Here is a 21,525-nt window from a genome sequence, read left to right as displayed (position 1 = left end):
GAGGGTGCCACAGGAAATGATTGATTGATTGAAGTTGGAAGACATTAAGTGGATTTACTTGGAGAATAAGGACAGTGAACTTGAAGAAGCAAGTGTATATTATCGCCTCAGCTGATCTTGTATGCTGTGCACCTTAAGGCTGACCATAGGAAGAACAACTCACTGGGCAACGTCCTTCCTGTACTGTACTACTGCTGTTGGAGCCTGTGGCAGTGTGGGGACTAGGATGCAACACTGGTGTCAGGAGTGGGATTATTCAGGGATGCAGTGAGTCTAATCTTCGACATGGAGCAAGAAGGTGTCCAGACAAGAGGCCAAGCTAGGCAGGAAGAGGCATCGCTGGATGGAATTATGAAATAACTACAAAAAATCCAAGCACAATTACAAGCACAGAGTGAAGGACAGGAAAAACTCCAAGCACAGTTACAGGTCCAAAGTGAAGAACAGAAAAGCTCAGAAACGAAATCAAGGAACAAGTACAAGCACAGAACAAAGGACAGAAAAAGCTCGAAGAACAATTACAGGCACAGAAGAAAGAAATCAAAGAACAATTGCAGGCACAGAACGAAGAACAGAAAGAACGCTATGAACAGCTTCAGGAGGCACTACAGGAGCGATAGAGGGAATTACAGCTGAGAATGCAAGGACAGTTAGATGCTTTCATGGGGGAAATGAAGGAAGAACAGGAACAATTGAAGGAGGAGGTATACACTGAGCTACGGCAGCAGAAGTATGGGGTGGGAAATAATGTGATAGAGTGTAATCAGCATGTAGACGAACAGTTGAAGACAGTTAGTGAGGAAATAGTGACGGAGTGAAAACAGCATGTGGAAAACATGCTGAAGATTAGCGAGGGAATAGTGACACAGTACAGACAGCATGTGGACGACCAGTTGAAGTCAATTAGTGAGGAAGTAGTGACGGAGTGCAGAGGGCATGTAGATAACCAATTGAAGCATGTAGTCGACCATGTTAAGATAATTAGTGAGAGAATTGAGGCTGTAGAGAAATATTGCACTGCTGAGCCTCAGGTTAGTGTACAGGGAGCATATGAAAGGAATGGACAGTGTATGGTGAATCTTGACAGATCGCAGGCATCTAAAGGTAGCATTACAGAGCTGAATAATAAGAATGCAGAAGTTGTAAGTCCTGGACTTAATTATGATGCCCCAGTTTTAGGCCCCAAACCAGTGAAGTGCATGGCTATAATGGGGGTCCAGTTAAAGAGAAACCTCAGGAATTTGATGGTAGAGTATCTTGGGAAGCTTACCGTGCACAGTTTGAGTTACTTGCGGATCAGAATAGTTGGGATGATAGGCAGAGGGCAGTGCAGCTTGCTACTAGCCTTAAGGGTGCCGCAATGGAAATTCTGGGTCAGATGTCAGTGATGGAGAGGAACAGCTATAAGTCCCTAGTGGAAGTGCTGGAGCACAGATATGGAACCATGTACCAGACTGAGGTGTACAGAGCAAGATTCCGGAGCCGTGTACGGGCTCGAGGAGAATCCCTACAGCAGCTTGCTCATGAGCTGGAGAGTATGGCATATAAGGCATACCTGGAGCAGCACCTAACCTGTTGGCTATTCTACTGAGGGACCAGTTCATCGATGCTCTTGACATTGCAGAGTTGAAAGTGCACGTGAAGCAGGCACAACCAAGAAGCATGCAAGAAGCGCTAGCCAGGGCTCTAGAATTTGAGTCCTACATCAGATCCAGTACATCCACCTTTCAGGCAAGTCATAGTGCAGGATTCAAGGCAAGTAAGGGGCAGGTATGTGAAAAGGAAAAATTTGAGGGAAGATGCTGGTACTGTGAAAAGCTAGGACACAGAAAAGAGGACTGCTACAAGTGGAAGAGGGAACAGGAGAAGGCTGGAGGAGCCTGCTGGTTCTGCGGGAAGTCAGGGCACAAGAAGGAAGATTGTCACGAATGGAAGAAGGAACAAGAACAGAGCAGTGCAAGGAGTTCTTCAGTTGCAACAAAAGCGTGTTGGACATGTGGTGAGGTGGGATATTTTAGCAATGAGTGTTCACATGAGAAGGATGAGGGTACATTAGTGAAGGCTGGTGACAAGAGGCAACAACCAGCCAGTTTTTCCCAGGAAGTCCCACTGCTGAGGAAATGCAGGAGAATCTTGATGAATAGCATGCAAGAAGACGGAAGAACAGACGACATGCAGTGTAGTAGGAATGGGAATCATAGGAAGAAATGCTGCTGTACTGCAGTAACAGGGCCAGCATCAGATGAAGAAGACCTGATAAGTTGAAGGATTATATTGTGCATAGCTAGATGTTTCGTTAGGATTAAGGTTTATGTTTGTATACTTTGTGTAGTTTTGTCGGGACGACAAAGAACTAGAGAGGGAGTAGTGTTATGAAGGGGGATTTGCCAGTTAGGTAGTCTCGTACCTTCGAGACGTTTCTGGTACCGTAAGTTCCGGTACGAATCATCAGAGTTGTCAGTTTGTCTGCTGTTTGTGAACTTAGTTATTTCGTAAGTTATGCATCAGTTTTTGTGCTCTTTTTATAATGTTTTACTTAAGTGATTGCTTGTTGAATTATGTAGCTTAAGTTCCTATGGTAAATGATTTAGAGTGTTATGTAATGTAAGAAAACTGTGGTAGGCCTATGTTTTGGTTGTCTCCGAATTGACAGCTGCTGTTCTCGTGGAATGTAGATCAGTCTAGAACAATGCAAGCTTATAAAAGATGGGGTACAGATTATTACAAGTTTAGTCGGGTTTCAGGTCAGTTTGTGTGAATTGCAGTCGGTTTTGGTGTCAGTGAAGATTGTATATTTTTGGTACTTGTGAAAATAGTGGCAAACAGTGTGGGTTATTGAAGTTTGTATATCATTGGTACTCGAGAAGACAGTGAAGTGTATTAAGTGTAATTACTGTCAGTGAAGATTATTTTCAGTACTTGTGTAATACGTGCAGTGTAAGCAAGCATTAGGTGTACTAACTGTGAAGTGTTGTTAAACATTAAGTGTAACTGCAATCGGTAGAGTGTGTATAGCTCCAGTGCTTGTGAGAATAGTGAACAGTGAAGTTGGAAGGCATTAAGTGGATTTACTTGGAGAATAAGGACAGTGAACTTGAAGGAGCCAGTGTTTATTATCGCCTCAGCTGATCTTGTATGCTGTGCACCTTAAGGCTGACCATAGGAAGAACAACTCACTGGGCAACGTCCATCCTGTACTGTACTACTGCTGTTGGAGCCTGTGGCAGTGTGGGGACTAGGACGTAACGGTACGATTTTTCTTGGTAGATTTATTAATGGGGTATTCGATAATAGTACTGAATTAGCCCCTGCCGTCTTGAGGTCATTCGTACTCAGGTAAGTATTATCACATAATGATGACGAAGGGGACACTGCTACTTCATGGAATGTTTATGCCGAAAGTATGATGATGGATGCTGGATAGTGGAAAAGATGCTTAGTGGATGTTTAGTGGATTGAAAAGCCATAGCGGCAAACTGGAGCGTACCGTACTTTATTAGTTTTTTAACAGATATAAACATAATTATATGGCCATTACACGTATATCATGATAATCATTGCTATACAGTACACTTTAAAACAAAAGGTTATTGATACTCTCGGGCATGGTTCTACATGAGGAGGTTGAAGGAGCAATTGGATAGGGGTGGAAAGAGTGCTGCATATCCATCTCACAATGAATTGATATATGCGTCTGTGGTGATAATCACTGTTTATTTTGTGTGCAAGTACCCAAACGTGAAGCATTCAGACGGAAACGATACGTTGCTGCCAATAATAATTGTGCAGTATAATGGAACACAAATATCGAAAATTTTCGGAAAATCTACATGAATACTGTTAGTTGAATTTATAATCAAATATTTGTACAAAATAGACGTCAGACAAGATTATCTAACTACCTACAGGTCGCGCATTTTTGCTGAGTGTAACACGTTTTCACACTCGCAAGTCCTAGGAGTATTCATATTCACAGTTATGAGGTTCTCTGTGAGCGTTGGTAAATACTAGGAAGTTTTCACAGCTGTGAGCGATTTGGGAGATGTAAATGCTTGGTTGTGATAAATATGGACTGTGATAAATACCGGCCCTGGTCTCATTGGCCTGTCCCACAGTGACCATTCCCACCTCATCTAACTATCGCCCAATTGTTTTAACATCCTGTGTAAAAATCTTTAAAAAAAATAATAAACATAAATAAACACTCTTTCCTATCACAACTTTCTTTCTGATCGTAAGTATGGGTTCCGTTAGGGACGATCTACTGGTGATCTTCTCACCTACCTACCTTTCAGACTCCTGGTCATCCTCCTTTCGGGAATTCTGTGAAAGCTTTGCCATTGCACTTGGCATCTCAAAGGCTTGCGATCGTGTCTGGCATAAATATTTAATTTCCAAGCTGCCCCCTTACTGTTTTTATCTTTCTTTCTGTGTTTTCATCTCTAGCCTCCTTTCCCATAGCTGCTGTTGTAGACGGCCACAGCTCTTCTCCTAGAGCTATCAATTATAGTGTTCCTCAAGGCTCTGTTTTATCACTAACTCTATTCCTTTTATTCATCAACGACCTTCGAAGTCGGACAACTAACCCTATGCACCCATATGCTGATGAGTCCATCCCCCACTCTTCCATGTCCTTCCCGCGGAGTCCATCTCAGCAGTTACTTCAACAAACAAAGGATGAGGTTATGGCTCACCTAATGTCTAACATGGCTCAAATCTCTGACAGGGATAAAAGTAATCTTGTTATTACTAATGCATCAAAAACTCTGTTCTTACATCTATCATCCCGAGAAAAACTTCTGCGATGTATCCTCTAATATTTTACAATATCCAACTCAATCGCGCGTCATCTTTAAACATACTTTGGATTTCATTCTTTCGGGATTTATTTTGGTAAGATCATAATTTATTACCTCCCTTGTAAAATCTGCTTCCAAGAGATTTGGTGTGCTAGGTTGACTCTGTTCCTTCATTACTCCTGCACAATTGTTCACTTTATCAATCATTTCCTGTGGCACCCTCGGGGATGCATAGGGCCTCGATGAACTCACACCACCACATCCTATCTTGTGCTAACTCCTCAAGATCTCCCCAACACTCATCTCCAGCTTCCCGTCTCATTGTCCTCACCCACGTCTCTTTTGGCCTTCCTCTACCTCTCCTACCAGGTGCCACCCACCCTGGTGTACCTCGTACTATTCCCTGTCTCCTATACACATGTCCTAGCCACTTCCATCGTGAGAATCTAACATATTCATCGATCGGCTGCACTCCCGTTATTTCTCTAATTCTACTATTTGGTATCCTTTCCCACCACTTAACTCCTAATATTCTTCTAAGTGCTTTATTTTCCAAACACCAAGAATTTATTTTCCATAGTCACTGTGCTGTACCAAGACTCGTGTCCATAAATTAAGATACTCCTAACCATTACCTTATAAAGTTTGATTTTTGTATGCACAGAAAAATTGTATATGTATATATATATATATATATATATATATATATATATATATATACACTCACTCAGAGAGAGAGAGAGAGAGAGAGAGAGAGAGAAAGGAGAGGGGAAGAGAACCTCGACGTATCATGGTGGTAGTTTCCTTTACTACGCATACTTTCTTTTTCCGAATTTTATCGAAGTTATGCAAATATTTGAAACTACAAAGGCTAAATTATCCTTTCAATAGCAAGCTGTTTGAAAAGAAGTGTACTATGCTTCTCTGGAAGAAAAATTTATATATTTCTTTTAAACGAACGATGTACTCGAAGAGAAACATACAAATGCATAGTAAATACAGAAGAACGACATACTACTGTCACACGTAATGGTGCACTGAGGTGGTATGTGTCTGGGTGCATACTATGGGACACATATGACATAACAGGTGCTCTACCACGGTTGCCTCGGACAATAAAGTTGGAGGAAGTTATGTACTCAACGCCCCCCCCCCCCCTTTTTTTTCGCCTGCTGTCCACAAGATATCTGAAGACGATATTGACGGATTTCAGTGAAATTTTCAGCATATGCGGGTCATGCGCCAAAGAAGAGTTGATTAAATTTCACTGGTAATATGAATTGACTGATGTAGGCGTTGGCGGAGGTATGCACTCTGCGAGTGCACGTAAATTGTTCATTGTGCAGTGATTAACGAAGCTGTATGGATCAAGTCAGTGGCAGTCTAAGCACGTTCAAACAATGTCATCAACAGTGAAGTGCTTATTATCGGTTTGTCATCTTATTTGAAAAATGTTTTCTTATCATTCTTCTGTCCTGTACAGTATACCAAGTCATTGTATACGACCGTGTGCCGGTAAGAGTCCATTTATTGTTCTGTAGAGCAAAATACTGTCTTTCCTTATCTGGCCATTCATTGCTCAGTCCTATATAATTACGTTATTTAGTTGGAGTTTTCTTTGATATTTTCGTCTTACGAATATTCTTGTTATTTTCTTACACTCCAGGATAATATTTGGCTTAGATCAGAGGTCTCTGAGTTACAAGAGTGAGAAGCAGTCTCAATGAAGTCATTAAACTGATGGGAAACTATGGTAACTTGCATATGTGTGTGGGGAAGTCATCTGAATTGTGGCTGGTAGGGTTCGTCTACCGTGACTTTGCGGAGATTTTCGTCCACCCAGAGCTAATTTCGCTCAGCTCAGTGGGAGAATGAGATAATACGAATGATTTACACCCTTTCCATAGCACCTCTTCGTGAATAATCCCACATTCTCATACTGATCTCTTGCTATGGCTCGACAATCAAGATGGAGTGATGACAGTATTAGGCCAACTTACTGTGTACAGAGTTTTTTTTGACGAAAATGTAGTGAGACCTCCGATGACAAAAGCAGAATCTTACTGCCACACTGATTATGATCCTGCATACGAGATGAAAATAATCCATTTTCACCTCCATTTTATGTAACAACATTCCATAGTGTCTTGCATTTGAAGGGCATCTGAAATAATATCAAGTTTTATTATAAGTTATCCATAGCATGTTTATTGGTTTGCTACATTTGCTGCCAGGTTCAACAAATGATATGAATAGGTTACACTAAATGACAATTCATGTTTTATGTATGACACACATAAATGTGCAAGAAAAGTGAAGTTGCTTTGGTACTCAATCATTTAGACCTGAAGATAGAATTAGTATAACTATGTATGGAGACAGTTTTATATGTTGCCCAACATCAGTAAATGGGGTAGTGCCTACCATGCAGCAATGGTTCAGGTTCCAATGACCTCATGGTATTGTACATAAGGCACTGAAACTTGCATGCAAAACTCAGCTTTATGCATATAGTTTAAAAAAAACTTTGTTGTTTCCGAGGAAAACTTGTGGCAAAGTCACGCTAACCTTTGTATGGTGTTTCTTTTCTCTTCTATTTTTTTTTCTTTCTTTCTTTCTTTGCCAGTCATTACTCCAAAACGAAAAGGGATAAAGGAGTGTATCAGGCACCAAAAGGTGCCTAATATACTCAGCATTCAAGCCACGGTATGCAAGCTTCAGCCTAAAATCCTTTTAAAGCACTCGGACATCATTTCAGATGCATAAAACTCCACGGATGATGCTCCACTTCACGTACTGATAATAGAGACCAAATAGGGCCATGGTGGAACATTTGTTCATGGCTCATAGGCCTATTGAAAAATTAGATACATGAGAAAAATAGGCTCATGGGATAACTGGTCCGTGGTTGATAGGTCTATGGAAAAACTAGATACATGAGAAAGATAAGCCCATAGGATAATTGGGTCCATGGAGGAAAACTAGGAACAGTGGGACAATAGCTTCAAGGGGGAAATTGTGTCCACGAGGAAATTATGTCACTGAGGCAAAATAAGTTCATGGGTGAAGAATGAGTCAGAGGAGGTAAAAGAAATCCAGTGAGGAAAAATGATCCAATGGGGAAAATAGGTTCACTGGGAAAAATAGGTTCATGGCGGAAAAATAGGTTCGTGTGGGAAAATAGACCCATTGGGAAAAATTTGTCAAGGCAGGAACAGATCTCTGGGGGAAAACAGGTAGGTGGGAGTTGGCACCTAGTGGGTGTAGCCGGAAATGAGTTTATGAGCTAGTAGTATATAAAGTGTATTTGGTAACTGGCTTTGACAAAAGTACATAAACTAGAAAAATATATATTAGAATTATTCTTAACACGTATGGATGAAAGAGTATTGAAAAAAGGAAAAGAAAATACATGTAAAGAAGAAAGGGAGCATTTAGGATGGGAGGCGATCCAGAATTCTTTACCCATTACAACAACATTCCACCAGCTACAAGTGTGTTCCTTTGAGTACAGTGTATATTGTAGTAAAGCTATAAAATTACTTTCGTCTTATCCAAAATGCTGTCTTGTGTCTTTGTTTTATATATCATGTTTCATCTCCACATGCTGACAATAATTTTAGATTTATTCTTTTCTAGTGCACTGCAGATCCACGTGGTACTTTGAATCACACAACACAATCATCGCACATCATAGCTTGGGTCACACACCAATCCATCTCTGAAGGAGAATCCCACAGCCCACTATGCAACCCCACTTCCACAGGGAACTTCACTGATGCCATGTCAGGGTTACGCCTGATTTTCAGTGCTGGGTCTGGGGTATTTTGGGTTTGTCAGTCGTGTGGTTCATGTGTTCCTGCAGTGTTGAAGGGGAACTAGGTTTTGAAGCAGTTCTTGTGGATTTGAGCATATGAACATTATATTGCTAACATGAAACTGTTAACAACTCCACAGTCTCTCTCCTGATTCTGAAATCTTAATGAAGGCTCTGGCCCTTCTAGTCTCTAAAGTTTTCCCCAAGATTTAGCAAGATTAAAATGGATAATGAACGGTACGTCCTCGCGATGCAAAGGTTAAGGAAGGAAGGCACATATGAAATAACAGTGTACGAAATGAAGATGAGAAGGAATGAAATGGATCAGATTGGGAAGATGAAATGTGTGAGGTAGGAAATGGGCAGGGGGAAGTTGTTTTGTTGATGAATAACGAATGGAGACGAGGAAGAGGGGTTATGAATTCGTTATGTCTTCAAGGATATACGTCAAATTTAACTTTTGAAGAGTAAATTCGTTCTGGTTTTCAGATGCAGGAACATTTCTAAAAGCTAGTGTCCGTCAGTCACTCGCTAATTTTTTTTTCGGAAACTAGGTGCTTCACTTCTATAGATTTTAGCAAGGCTTCACATCCTGTCATTACAGCAATGTCGAGAAGAAGAATGGGTTTCAAAAGCAAGTGGATAGAATGATAGGACAAATGCAGGGGAATTATGGTATCTGTAACGGGTGATTTGACTGATCCAATTGTTGTGAGTCCTATGAATGGCACAACGGATCGCTTTGCTATGCCAGGAAAAAAAGTGATGACGAACGTCGGCTAAGGGACATTTATCGGGATATAGTGTTGTGCATTTGTACTTAATTTTTTTTAGACAATAAGAAGTGTATAAACATACGGTACGAGAGACTGGAATTAATGTTGTCTTAATAATGTGCTTAAAGAGAGAAAAGTGTTTGTGTCACTTGGGAGTCGACCGAACTATACGAGTGGCACTCTGGATGAAAGAAGAAAACTGAGAAAAGAAGCAGTGGCAGACGACTATGTGCAAAAGCTAGAGAAAGATCTAAGTTCATTTAATTTGTTAGGGACTAGATTAGGAAAAAAAAAAACATGGCGTGTGTACGATAAGAGTTGTGTGAACAGTAATGCTAAAGGCAGGTATGGTGCTGAAAAAGTAAATGATATATTGAAGGACTGGAAGGAGAAAGAGAGCAGGAAATTAAAAAAAAAAATGGTTAACGGAATGAATATACTGGAGTGAGAACGGGAAAGAAAATATATACAAGTTTTTGTTTTAAGTAAAAGGAAAGAAATGGGTCTGAAAATGTAGGAATGGATGTGGGGAAAGCATAAAATTGTTAGGTACTAAAGTAGAAGCATGGTTACAAAATGGAGTCAGTGAGACCACTACTTAATAGAGGATAAATGATAGGGCAACAACAGGGAGTTGGTAAATGGGACTGAGTTCGGTGGTGCACAAGATTGTGGTACCACAGAATGTGTGGATAGCAGAAGTGAAGAATGCTGTGACGAGGTTAAAGACAGACAGCAGCAGTGTTGATGATATAAAGAGATAAATGATAACTTGTGCTCAACAGGTGGTAACTGTAATTAACGTGCTACGGAAATATTAGGCCTCCAAAACCTTGTTGTATGGAACTGTACCATTGCAAAGAAAGGTGGCTGGAACCGTACAGTCAAAGAAATTATTCACGTTATCCTCCCCGTGTCTTACATTCTACTCCCATTTATGATGAATTATGGAAAAAAAAAAATGGCAGTAGTTACGAATTTATGCCACTAGATCCACAAGACGTGGCCTCTCTCTTAGGTGTGTGTGTGTGTGTGTGTGTGTGTGTGTGTGTGTGTGTGTGTGTGTGTGTGTGTGTGTGTGTGTGTGTGTGAACTCCAAGAAGTTGACAGTAGCTCTCCATCACCACGGCTGGTTCGAGGTAATTACCCTATGCAGAAGCATTTTTTTTTTCTGTTCTTTTCCACTAGCCTTCACACACACACACACACACACACACACACACACACAGACTAACGCATGCGCGCGGTCTCTCTCTCTCTCTCTCTCTCTCTCTCCGAGAGAGAGAGAGAGAGAGAGAGAGAGAGAGAGAGAGAGAGAGAGAGAGAGAGTCTTCGCCTTGACACATGCAAGTCGTCCCGCACCTCAGAACATTGTCCTCACTAAAGCCAAAGGTAATCTTGTGTTATCTAGTGCCGTAATCCCCATTATTAACTGCTGGGCACACAGAAGGCGGGAAGCGATGTATCAGATGCTTGCTGGAAGGCCACGAGAATTACAGGGACGCGGTGATAGTGAAAGCGAATTGGCGGAAAGGAATGAGAATCACAGAGAAACGGTGAGAGCGTGCGAGTTATAAAGCAAAATAATGAAACACCCTCGTCCAGACCTGTCGTGCCTGCTGTAATAATTACTGAGCAGAAAGATGAACAGTCAGAATAAATTTAAGTTTCAGACTAATTGGCGAGAGTCAAGGAATTTAAACCAAACCCGATTGAAGCTTAAATCAGTACGCTTGCAAGATAAATACACGTTATATTACTTAAGGGATAAAGCAACGTAATAATTACTAGCGGGATAAGGATAACTTAGTAATTTGTATATCACGAATATCTATCTATCTGCCTATATACTAGGCTGCATTTCCCCCAGAAAGGGAGGTAGCCGAGATTGGACGACACAATCCCAGTTTACTCACACACACACACACACACACACACACACACACACACACACACACACTTACTCGTATCTTAGCCCCAAGGGAAGAAGGGACAGATCTTCACCACTCCACACCGCACGAGGGTCAACTGCACAGTGCAATCAGCGACCTCCGCAGCAGGGTCCGACGACAGAGCTGGTTTACCCCTGCCACATCATACCCGCTCCTGACCTGATCAGCAAATCAGGTCAAATGCGAGAGAACATCCCTCAGGGCCCCGTCACCACTTATTCCTTCACAATTTCTCTCCAGTCATCCCTATCACACGCAGCCACTCCACCTTGCTCTACAGACATCCCTCTTGCATCTAACCCTCCCTTCACACTGTCCATCCATCCTATTCGTGGTCTTCCTTTCAGCCTTGCACCTCTCACATCTGATCCAGTTATCTTTTCACCAATCGCTTCTCATCCATTCTCTTCATATGACCCACACCATCGCAACACTGTTCAGCTCGTTAAGGAATCTCCCGCGTAACGCCAGTTCTCCTTCGCATTTCATCATTTTTCACTTGATCCATACGCGTCACTCAACACATACTTCTCAGACACCTCATCTCCATTACATTCAAACTAGGGACCCCCTTCTCTTTATTTACACTTCCTACAATGAGACAGTACCACGAATATACGAGTGGAAAAGAATAAAACACATTATACCCTTACATAAGGAAAACCCACTTCTAAACATCGTCTGCTGATAGTTCAAAATCATATATATATATATATATATGAAGCCTCTGTGGTACAGTGGTAAAGTGTGCGGTTTCTGTACACTGAAGAACGAGGGTTCGCGCCCCGCCAGGGTAATAAACTTTGAGAGCGTTCTTCTGGCCACGTACTGCACTGGCGGACACAAGAGGTGCTGTGGTTGAACCAGTGTCGCATACTGTAAAGTATGCTTGTACCCAGTCGGCTTGCGTGGGCCGATTACAATTGGTTCACAGACTACACACACAACCAAAGCCACTCCAACACTACAATTACACTTACAAGCACTACATACAATCTCTACCAGACAGCCTAAGCCACTAGGTACAGATACAGCCAAATTGGCTGTATCGTTCCCACTTCGGTCGAGACAGGCCGGTCCTGCTGTGAACACTCAAACGGCTGATGAGATTATATATATATATATATATATATATATATATATATATATATATATATATATATACACTCGTATATATATGATTAGAGAACAGCTTTGAACATGCAAAAAAAAACAGTAAACAACACAGAGATGGGATTTCGACTACCCCCTTGCCCCAAGGAAAAATGGTAAACAACAAAGAAGAGCATTCAACAAGTAAAGACTAGACATCAGTGAGAAGAGCTTCCACCTTAAAAGAGTAAACTACTGAGAGAGGCGATTCCAAGAAGCTAAAATGTAAAACAAAAACACACACACACAAAAATAAATGTGTCCACCTGGCCAAGAAGAGTAATGAATGTCACAGAGTAATACGAGGATATCCGTATTCCACAGGGAGCTTCGTACCACCTCTTCTGTAGCAACTGCTTTGTATCATACGGTATGGTACTCTTGTGCGTGTTTTTAATTTTATTTTTAATACCCGTATACCTTGCATCACCAATAAACTTGAGGATAAAAAGGTTTAACAGGTAAAACAAATCGCCGAAGCTGTGATGTTCCCAGATCTAAGCAAAAGAGAATCCGGCCCAAAAGTTGTAGGTAAAGTAAGTGAAAGCTCGATAATGATGAAGAGCTGCTGATAAGTAGCTTGTAGTAAGCAGACTACTAATGTTACTGAAAACATGGATATGAGTACATTTAACACTGTCAGTATCTGTTAAAACTAAACACAAAGTATAGTAGGATAGGCTAAAAACACCAATAAACGCAAGGGACTAAAAACGTTATACTCATCAGTTATTAAGAAAAGAGATGGAATTAATGAGATCTGCCTGACGCTAGTAAATATCAGCCAGAAAGAGGGCAACGGTGCCATGAGGCAAAAGTTTACGGAAAATGTGCACGATTTAAGGTTAGTAGCAGCAAGTATCCGACATTGGAGAGAACTGGTGAGCATCAGGAAGATTTATGAAAGAAATACCAAGCATTAGCGACGACCAGAAATAACCGGAGACGAAATAAGGGAAGACACGGCAGGGAAAATTATGAAACACAGAAAAAAATGGTTAGATGAACAGCAAGACACTGAAACACAGAAGTGAATAGCGACATTAATGACATGAAACGACGAAAAGGATATGAACTGGAAGAAAAAAAAAAGGAAATCAATAAGGAGAAAAGATGGAACACATTATGACATGATGGATGGTCCGTAAATAACTCTCCGTTAGAAGCTCACCTAAGGGTATGATATCCGTTGCGAGGAGGGTTCGGTCTGTTCACGTGGGCGTGGGTGTGGCAGTGGGAGTAGGAAAAGAATAAATGATGAAGGGCAGACACTGATAAAGCTGAAAGTTGAAACCGTTCTCGCACCTCAAGAGAAATCGTCCGCCAGTGTGGAAGAGGAATTTTATATATGGGCCATCTAGTGTATAATATATATATATATATATATATATATATATATATATATATATCATCATTTCATCACCAGCCGTTTGAGTATCCACTGCAGGACCTGCCTATCCCAACCGAAGTCGGGACGATACAGCCAATGTATCTCTACCAATTGGCTTAGGCTCTCTGGTAGAGATTTTATGTAGGGTGAGAAGTGGTTGTAATGTGTAATTGTAGTGTTGGAGTGGGTTTGGATGTGTGTGTAGTCTGTGAACCAAGTGTAATCGGCCCGCACAACCTGACTGGGTGCAAGCATACTTTATAGTAGGCAACACTGGTTCAACCACAGCATCCCTTGTGTCCGCCAGTGCAGTACGTGGCCAGGTGAACACTCCCAAAGTTTATGACTCTGGCGGGGCGCAACCCTGGCTCACCCGTGTACGAAATGCACACTCTACCACTGTACCACAGAGGCTCCATATAAACAGCATATATATATATATATATATATATATATATATATATATATATATATATATATATATTACATGAGGATGAAGGAACCGAAGGCCATGAGCCCGCAATAACAGTTACCTCCAAGTGAAAAACAAAATACAAGAGAGAGCCAAATTCAAGATCCAATCATTTCAAGATGCCTAGACACACTGCGTTCGAAAGACTGGAGATCAAAGGAAGCAGGAAATACAGACAGAGGGAGACAGTTCCAGAGTTGACATGTTGCATGAATGAAGGACTGGGAGTAACGGTTAACTCTTGCAATAGAGAGAGTTGGACAGAAAAGGGATGAGAGTTTGCTGCTAGACAGGTGCTACGCGCCCATTGTAGAGGTCGAGGAATGCATGCAGACAGTTCAGAGGAGCAGTGACCATTGAAGTAGCGAAAGAAAAGAGATAAAGATGCAACAGTGTGGCGAAGAGACAGAGGTTGAAGGGAGTCAGTAAGAGGAGGAGAGTTAATGAGACGAAAAGCCTTTGACTCCACCCTATTGATAAGAGCTGTATGTGGGAAGCCTCCCCACACATGAGAGTTGTACTCCCCACAGGGGCGGATAAAACCCTTTTATAGAGTCAACAATTGTGCAGGGGTAAAGAAGGAACAGAGTCAGTTTACCACACCTAATCTCTTGGAAGCAGATTTTACAAGAGATATAGGCCAATATGATCTCTCCAAGATAAGTCCCGAGTAAATGAAACCCCAAGCATGTTCAAGGATGATGCAGGATTAACCTGAATGTTATTAAACATTAGTGGGTACACCTGTGGAAGATTTTGTTGGGTTGATAGGTATAAGAACTGAGTCTTAGATACATTAAAAACAACCAGATTATTTTGACCCTAGTCAGAAGTATGAGCCAAGTCAGATATTAGGTGTGCCATGGCCTCATCCCTTGTTTGTTGAAGTAACTGCTGAGATGGGCGTTGCGGAATCGAATGGAAAGGTGAAGGGTGGAGTCATCAGCGTATGAGTGGATAGGGTTAGATGTACAGCTTAGAAGGTCATTGATGAATAAAAGGAAGAGAGTTGGTGATAGGACAGAGCCCTGAGGAACACCACTGCTGACAGATCTAGGAGAACTTGGCCGTCTACAACAGCGGCTATAGAATGACCAGAAAGGAAGCTAGAGATGAAGTCACAGATAGAAGGATAGAAACCGTAAGAGGGCAGTTTGCAAATTAAAGATTTATGCCAGACTCGATCGAAAGCCTTTGAGATGTCAAGTGCAATGGCAAAGATTTTGCCAAAGTCCCGAAAGTAGGATGGCCAGGAGTCTGAAAGGTAGGTGAGAAGATCGCCAGTGGAGCGTCGCTGACGGAACCCATACTGATGATCAGAAAGAAAGTTGTGATAGGAAAGATGCCGTAAAATTTTTCTGTTAAATATTGACTTGAAAACTTTTGAAATACAGGATGTTAACCCCTTGAGTCCTAATCATATCAATTGATGCGATTTGAGTTTTTTGCCAAAATGCCTTATCACATCAATTGAACGCGGCCTGTAAAAAACTGCAGAGCACTTGCTGCACTCCGATTATGACGTACATGGCTTCAGGCCAATGAGAACTTGCCCCTGATATGGCGTGAGGGGGGGATCGGACCAACCCGGGCAGTGGGGGAGCACCCCCCTCTCGGCCGCCTCCATGCCACCCTCTACTCCACTTCCTCACTCCCTCCTTGTCCCCCATCCCTCTCCCACCCCTCCACGCAACTGCATCTGTCCTCTCACAACAACCTGCATCCCTTCCAAGCCTCTCTTGCCCCTCCTCCCTCCCTCCTAGCCTCGTACCCCCCCCAAACCCCACCCCATCTCTCCCTACTTGTCCCTCGCTACCCTTCCAACCCCCAACAGGCCCCCGAGTGTCAGGCCTGATGTACGTACAGTAGCTCCCAAAAGTACCTTTAAAGTGTGGTGCGAAGAATGACAAAATAAACAGAATGAAACATTATTCCCGGCCACTTGTCGTCTCGGTATGGTTGGTATGCATGGTTAGGTATCGTTGGTGGTACTGCTAATAAACACATCAACGCCACTGTGTGACTGCAAACATCCATCGACTTGTAAATGGTGACAGTTCAGTAATATTTATACCTCTGTGTTAAAGACTATAACCCATTACACACATTATACTGTGATAAATGCATCTTGGGAAACAGTAACTGCAACGGGCAGAGTTGTCATGTTCGAATACTGACTGCGATGGGCTGAGTTGTCATGTTCGAATACTGACTGCGATTGGCTGAGTTGTCATGTTGGAATATATATGAAGAAATGAATTCTCCGAGCTAGGCCTGTATTAGACCATATAGCCCTGATAGAGTGATGAGAGCGCTAACTTTCAGCTAAGTAGCTACCCAGGTGGGGCGCGAACTCTCTACTTCATGGTCTTGAGCTACGCACACCACCACTGAGTCACCCAGCCCCCCTTGAATATAAATGAAACTCAGATTATTAAACAGCATGAGAAAAATACCCATCACAGTTCTTTTGTTATCACAACTACAAATAGATTACCAATGCAGAGGTTACTAATAACCTATAGGGTCTGCATGTATGACAATTTTAACCACACATCATTATTATGGCCCTCTCCCACTTCGGCGTAAATAGACATGATGAAGCCACGATGAAAATCGTGGCCGAAGACGGTGATGTGTCGACGATTTTGACCAAGAATCGTGGTGTCGGCGTAATACCGGCGACCCCAGTACGACAAAACGCCGACACCTCAGCAGAGTATACGATATAACTGGCGACTAGTAGCCGACATATCGCCGATATGTCGGCGTAATGTGCAAGCATTATTCTAAACTCAAATTTTAACGTTTTTTTTTAAGGCAACTCAACGGCAATAAAGGTACAACGGCGGCGTGCTGTCGACGATGTATCGCCGATGTGTCGGCGAATGCATCACACGCACCTTGCAGACAAAACGCCGAGGCCATTGCAGGTGCCTCGCCATCATCGGCGTATTTAAGGCGATTAATCGACGGTTCATCCGCGAAATGTCGGCGATATATCACCGACATTCATAAGATGAAATATTACTGTCGCACAACCCGGTACATATCGTACGGTTTACGTAGGCTATGTCGTATTAACCTCACCGATGCATCGCCGATACATTGCCAACGCTTCGCCGTATGACCGTATGACATCTCAACGTTTTTTTTCACCGCCGACGCCTCGCTGATGTCGGCGATCATACGCGGTTTATACGACGGGTAATCGCCGACGTCGCCGAGGCTTCGCCTTGTTGTCAACGACTAATCTGCGAAATTTTACGAAATCGTGGAGGGCCACGACGTTTTCATGCAGCATGAAAACGTCGTGGCCCCCCACGACAAATTTCCACCTCGTGCGACGTATCGGCGCCATGCCACGAATGGACAAGGTTTTGATCACGAATACCCACGATTAGGGATTTTTGACACATCGTGACTTTATCTTCCACACTTTCGCCGAAGTGGGAGAGGGCCTTTATACATACTACCCGAATGTGGCGATATCTCGGTTTCTGAAGGTACTGTGGTGTTTCGTTACGTGAATGGCACAGCTTCATAGTAGGTGTCGCGTCGATTGAACAGAGGTCTGGATGCAGGCGGTGGATACAGTGGTTGTTAAATGAATAAAAGGAGCCCCCAGAGTGTGTTCAACCTTACTTTGTATTTATTTTACATATAATGTCCAATATAAGAATGAATCTCGCATGTCACCTCCACAATACGGCTGGTGTATCAGCGACATGGGTTTATACGCTGCTCTGGGGATTAGTTTCAGTTAGGTTAATTTACTGTCTTTACATTTCGTTTACCTCTACCTGTCTCTCTAATATTTTTGTGACGTTCACATTATACTGGGTGTCATATATCTCCGAGTCATAATCACAGATATTATATAAACACTTTCTCAAAATATATCAGTTCTGGGAAAGCTTGTATACTATTTATCTAGAGCGATGATAGCCTTGTGCTGGCACTCGTGAAAGCATTACTGGTGAACCATAGAAAGTGTAACCGTGCCTATGTTAAAACTAGTCTTTGTCATCATTATAACATCAAATATATCAACATATGACAAAGTGATTAGTATTATATTAGAAAGAAAACGGTATATACAATCCCAGGTCATATACAGGTGTATGGCAACCACTCCCCAGCATGCAGGTCTACCAATTTTGTTGCCGCTTCACGCAACACGTTTCAGATACATCGTTCATTGTGTCAGAATGTATAGTACTTTTTTTAAAAGATACTTTTGGGAGCTACTGTACCTGTTTCATATTATTTCTACTTCCCAAATTTTTACACCTCACTCTGTTCATTTCTCACTTTGTACCTACCAGTTTCTGGTACGTAGTTGGAGAATGCTGTATGTTGTACTACATACGACGCATCCTTTTTTTTCTTTCTTTCTTTCTCCCTAGCTGCCCAGATTAGCACCTCTGAGTAGTGTCCGTCTGTGTTAGATTTCAAAAGACTATGAGGCCTTGTAGGGCTACTCCCCACACCTGTTTCATCTCCTCTTACATACAAACACACCTGTTTTCATGGCTGGTGTGATAAATTCCAATGAAATGGAAAGTTTCCACAAGAGAATTTGGTTGTTGCCGAAACTGTAACGATAAGTGTGATGAAGTGTAATGATAATGTGATAATTGTAATGGTGTGATAAATGTGTAACGAGAAGTTGGGACAGTAAAAAGAGAAATCGGAAACAAATTATTGTTTTTTTTTTCCTTTCTTATGCATGCATTTATAGCATTATTCAACTTTATTTTGATGTCATTGATGGTTATAAACATTTATATGCGTCTGTGTTAGTTCTGGAATGACTATGAGGCCTTGTAGGGCTACTCCCCACATCTGTTTTATCTCCCCACACCTACATACACACCTGTTTTCATGACTGGTATGACAAATCCCATTGAAATGGAGGGTTTCCACAAGAGAATTTGGTTGTTTTCCAAAATTTGTCTCCCCAAGTACCACCAAGGCCTACTTCCCACACTGGTTATCTCCCCACACCTACATACACACCTGTTTTCATGGTAGATGTTAGATAACACAATGAAGTGCTTTCTTTTCATGCGAAAAACTGGTTATTTCCAATCGCCGTACTTATAGGCCTACTCTCCACAGCCTACTTTACCTCCCCACAGTCTAGTAATCTCCCCACACCTATATACACCTGCTTTCGTGGTTGGTGTGACAAAACACTTTGAGATGACCTGTTTCAATAAGAAAAATAGGTAGTTATAAAAATTTTCATGTTTTCGATTGTTTTCGAGGGGTAACTATCATAAACTTTTTTTTAACTTTGACGCGCGATTGTGCGGTAACCATTAGGCCTACGGGGGTAAGGACTGCGTTGTCAGATGTTTAAATTCTTCCTCTTTAGCCAGAACACAATCAATTTGCCCTTGGTGAAAGTCGCCAAATCACCCTTGAATTGCGGTTGTGGGAGGTACCCTGCCTGAAACAACTGCGGTCTTAAGGGGTTAAAGCAATTGGACGATAGTTAGAGGGTTGGGAATGGTCACCCTTCTTTGGGACTAGCTGAATGAGAGCAAACTCCCAGCAAGAAGGAAAGGTTTATGACAGACAAAGGCGAAAGGGTTTACCTAGGCAGGGTGTAAGCACAGAAGCACAGATCTTGAGAACAACAGGAGTGACTCCATCAGGCCCATATGCCTTGTTAGTATTGAGGCCAGTGATGGCAGAAAATTCATCAGCTGAAAAAATTTTAATGTCAGCCATGAGGAAGTCAGAGGGGGGAAGTGATGGAGGAACAGTACTGGAATCGTCTAAGGTGGAACTGGAAGTGAACGTCAGAGCGAAGAGATCTGCTTTATCAGTAGAAGAAATAGCTACAGAACCATCACAGTAGAAAAGAGGAGGGAAGAATGATATGGTAAAGTTGTTAGAAGGGTTTTTGGCAAGGTGCCAGAAGGAGCGGGAAGAATTCGAGTTGGAGAGTTGAGAGCATTTAGTACGGATGAAATTATTTTTAGCAGAGCGAAGAACAGACTTAGCACGATTCCTGGCAGAAAGGTAAAGATGATGTGATTCAGGGGTGGGTTGGCTCTGGTACCTTCTGTAGGCTCTCTCCTTGTTGCAGAGAGCATTAGAACAAGCGTGATTAAACCAAGGCTTTCTTGCATTGGACAAAGGATAACAGAAAGGAATGTATGCTTCCATGCCCGAAAGAATGACCTCCGTAATGTGTAAGGCACACTCAGATGGGTCCCGGTCATGGAAGCAATAATCATTCCAGGCAAAATCAAAGAAGTACTGCCTGAGGGCCTCCCAATCCGCATCTCCAAAGTGCCACAGACGAAGTTTCTTTGGAGGGTCCACAGGCTGTACCGGAGTGATAGGACAGGTTAAGGTGATAAGGTTGTGATCGGAGGAGCCCAATGGAGAGAAAAGATTACCAGTGCAAGCAGAAGGATTAGTTGTATGGAAAAGGTCAAGTATGTTGGAGCTCGCTCCAAGGCGGTCAGGGATACGGGTAGCGTGGTGTACAAGCTGGAGAGGAGAGGAGAGCCAAAGGTGGTGGTGAACACTGAAATCTCCTAAAATGGAGATTTCAGAGAATGGAGAAATGGATAGAATGGGTTCCATCGTAGAAGTAAGATAGTCGAAGAATTTTTGATGGTAGAATTAGGGGGTAAGTAAACAGCACAGATATATTTAGTCAGAGGATGACAGGAAAGCAGAAGCCAGAGTGTAGAGAATTCAGAAGAATCAAGCTCTGGAACACGAGTGCAAGATAAGTCGTTGCCTACATATACAGTACACAACATCCACCTTTGGCTTTGAAATGAGTATAAAGAAAGTAGGTGGATACGGAAATGGGTTTGCTGTCAGATGCCTCAGACAGTTGAGTCTCACTTAGAAAGAGAAGGTGAGGTTTAGAGGAGAGGTGGTGCTCAACAGAGCGAAAGTTAGAGGAATGGCCGCCAATGTTGCAGAAATGAAGAAAAAGCGAGTCAGACAGTGGTTCCAGGCAGCACAAGTCGTCACCGGGAGAGGGGCGGAAGGTGGGGGCATTTATGGTCCTCCTCCCCTGGGGACTCCGAGGCTGAGTGTTGCATAGCCATGATTTTTTTTGAATATTGGAAAAGGAAGAGTAGTGTGTATTGTGCATGTAGTTTGGTGTAGATAGAGAAATTTGTATTG

At 42.3% G+C, this 21,525-nt stretch overlaps 1 pseudogene; it reads right to left on the bottom strand.

Moving 5' to 3' along the window:
* LOC145394536 (26S proteasome non-ATPase regulatory subunit 13-like) overlaps positions 1 to 21,525 on the bottom strand; it is a 111,685-nt pseudogene that overhangs the window by 25,045 nt on the left and 65,115 nt on the right.

The sequence above is a fragment of the Coenobita brevimanus genome, chromosome 27 (genome assembly GCF_032717465.1).
Source record: "Coenobita brevimanus isolate Jiangsu-jjx chromosome 27, ASM3271746v2, whole genome shotgun sequence".
Taxonomy (NCBI): Eukaryota; Metazoa; Arthropoda; class Malacostraca; order Decapoda; family Coenobitidae; genus Coenobita; species Coenobita brevimanus.
This window is presented reverse-complemented; position numbering and strand designations above follow the sequence as displayed.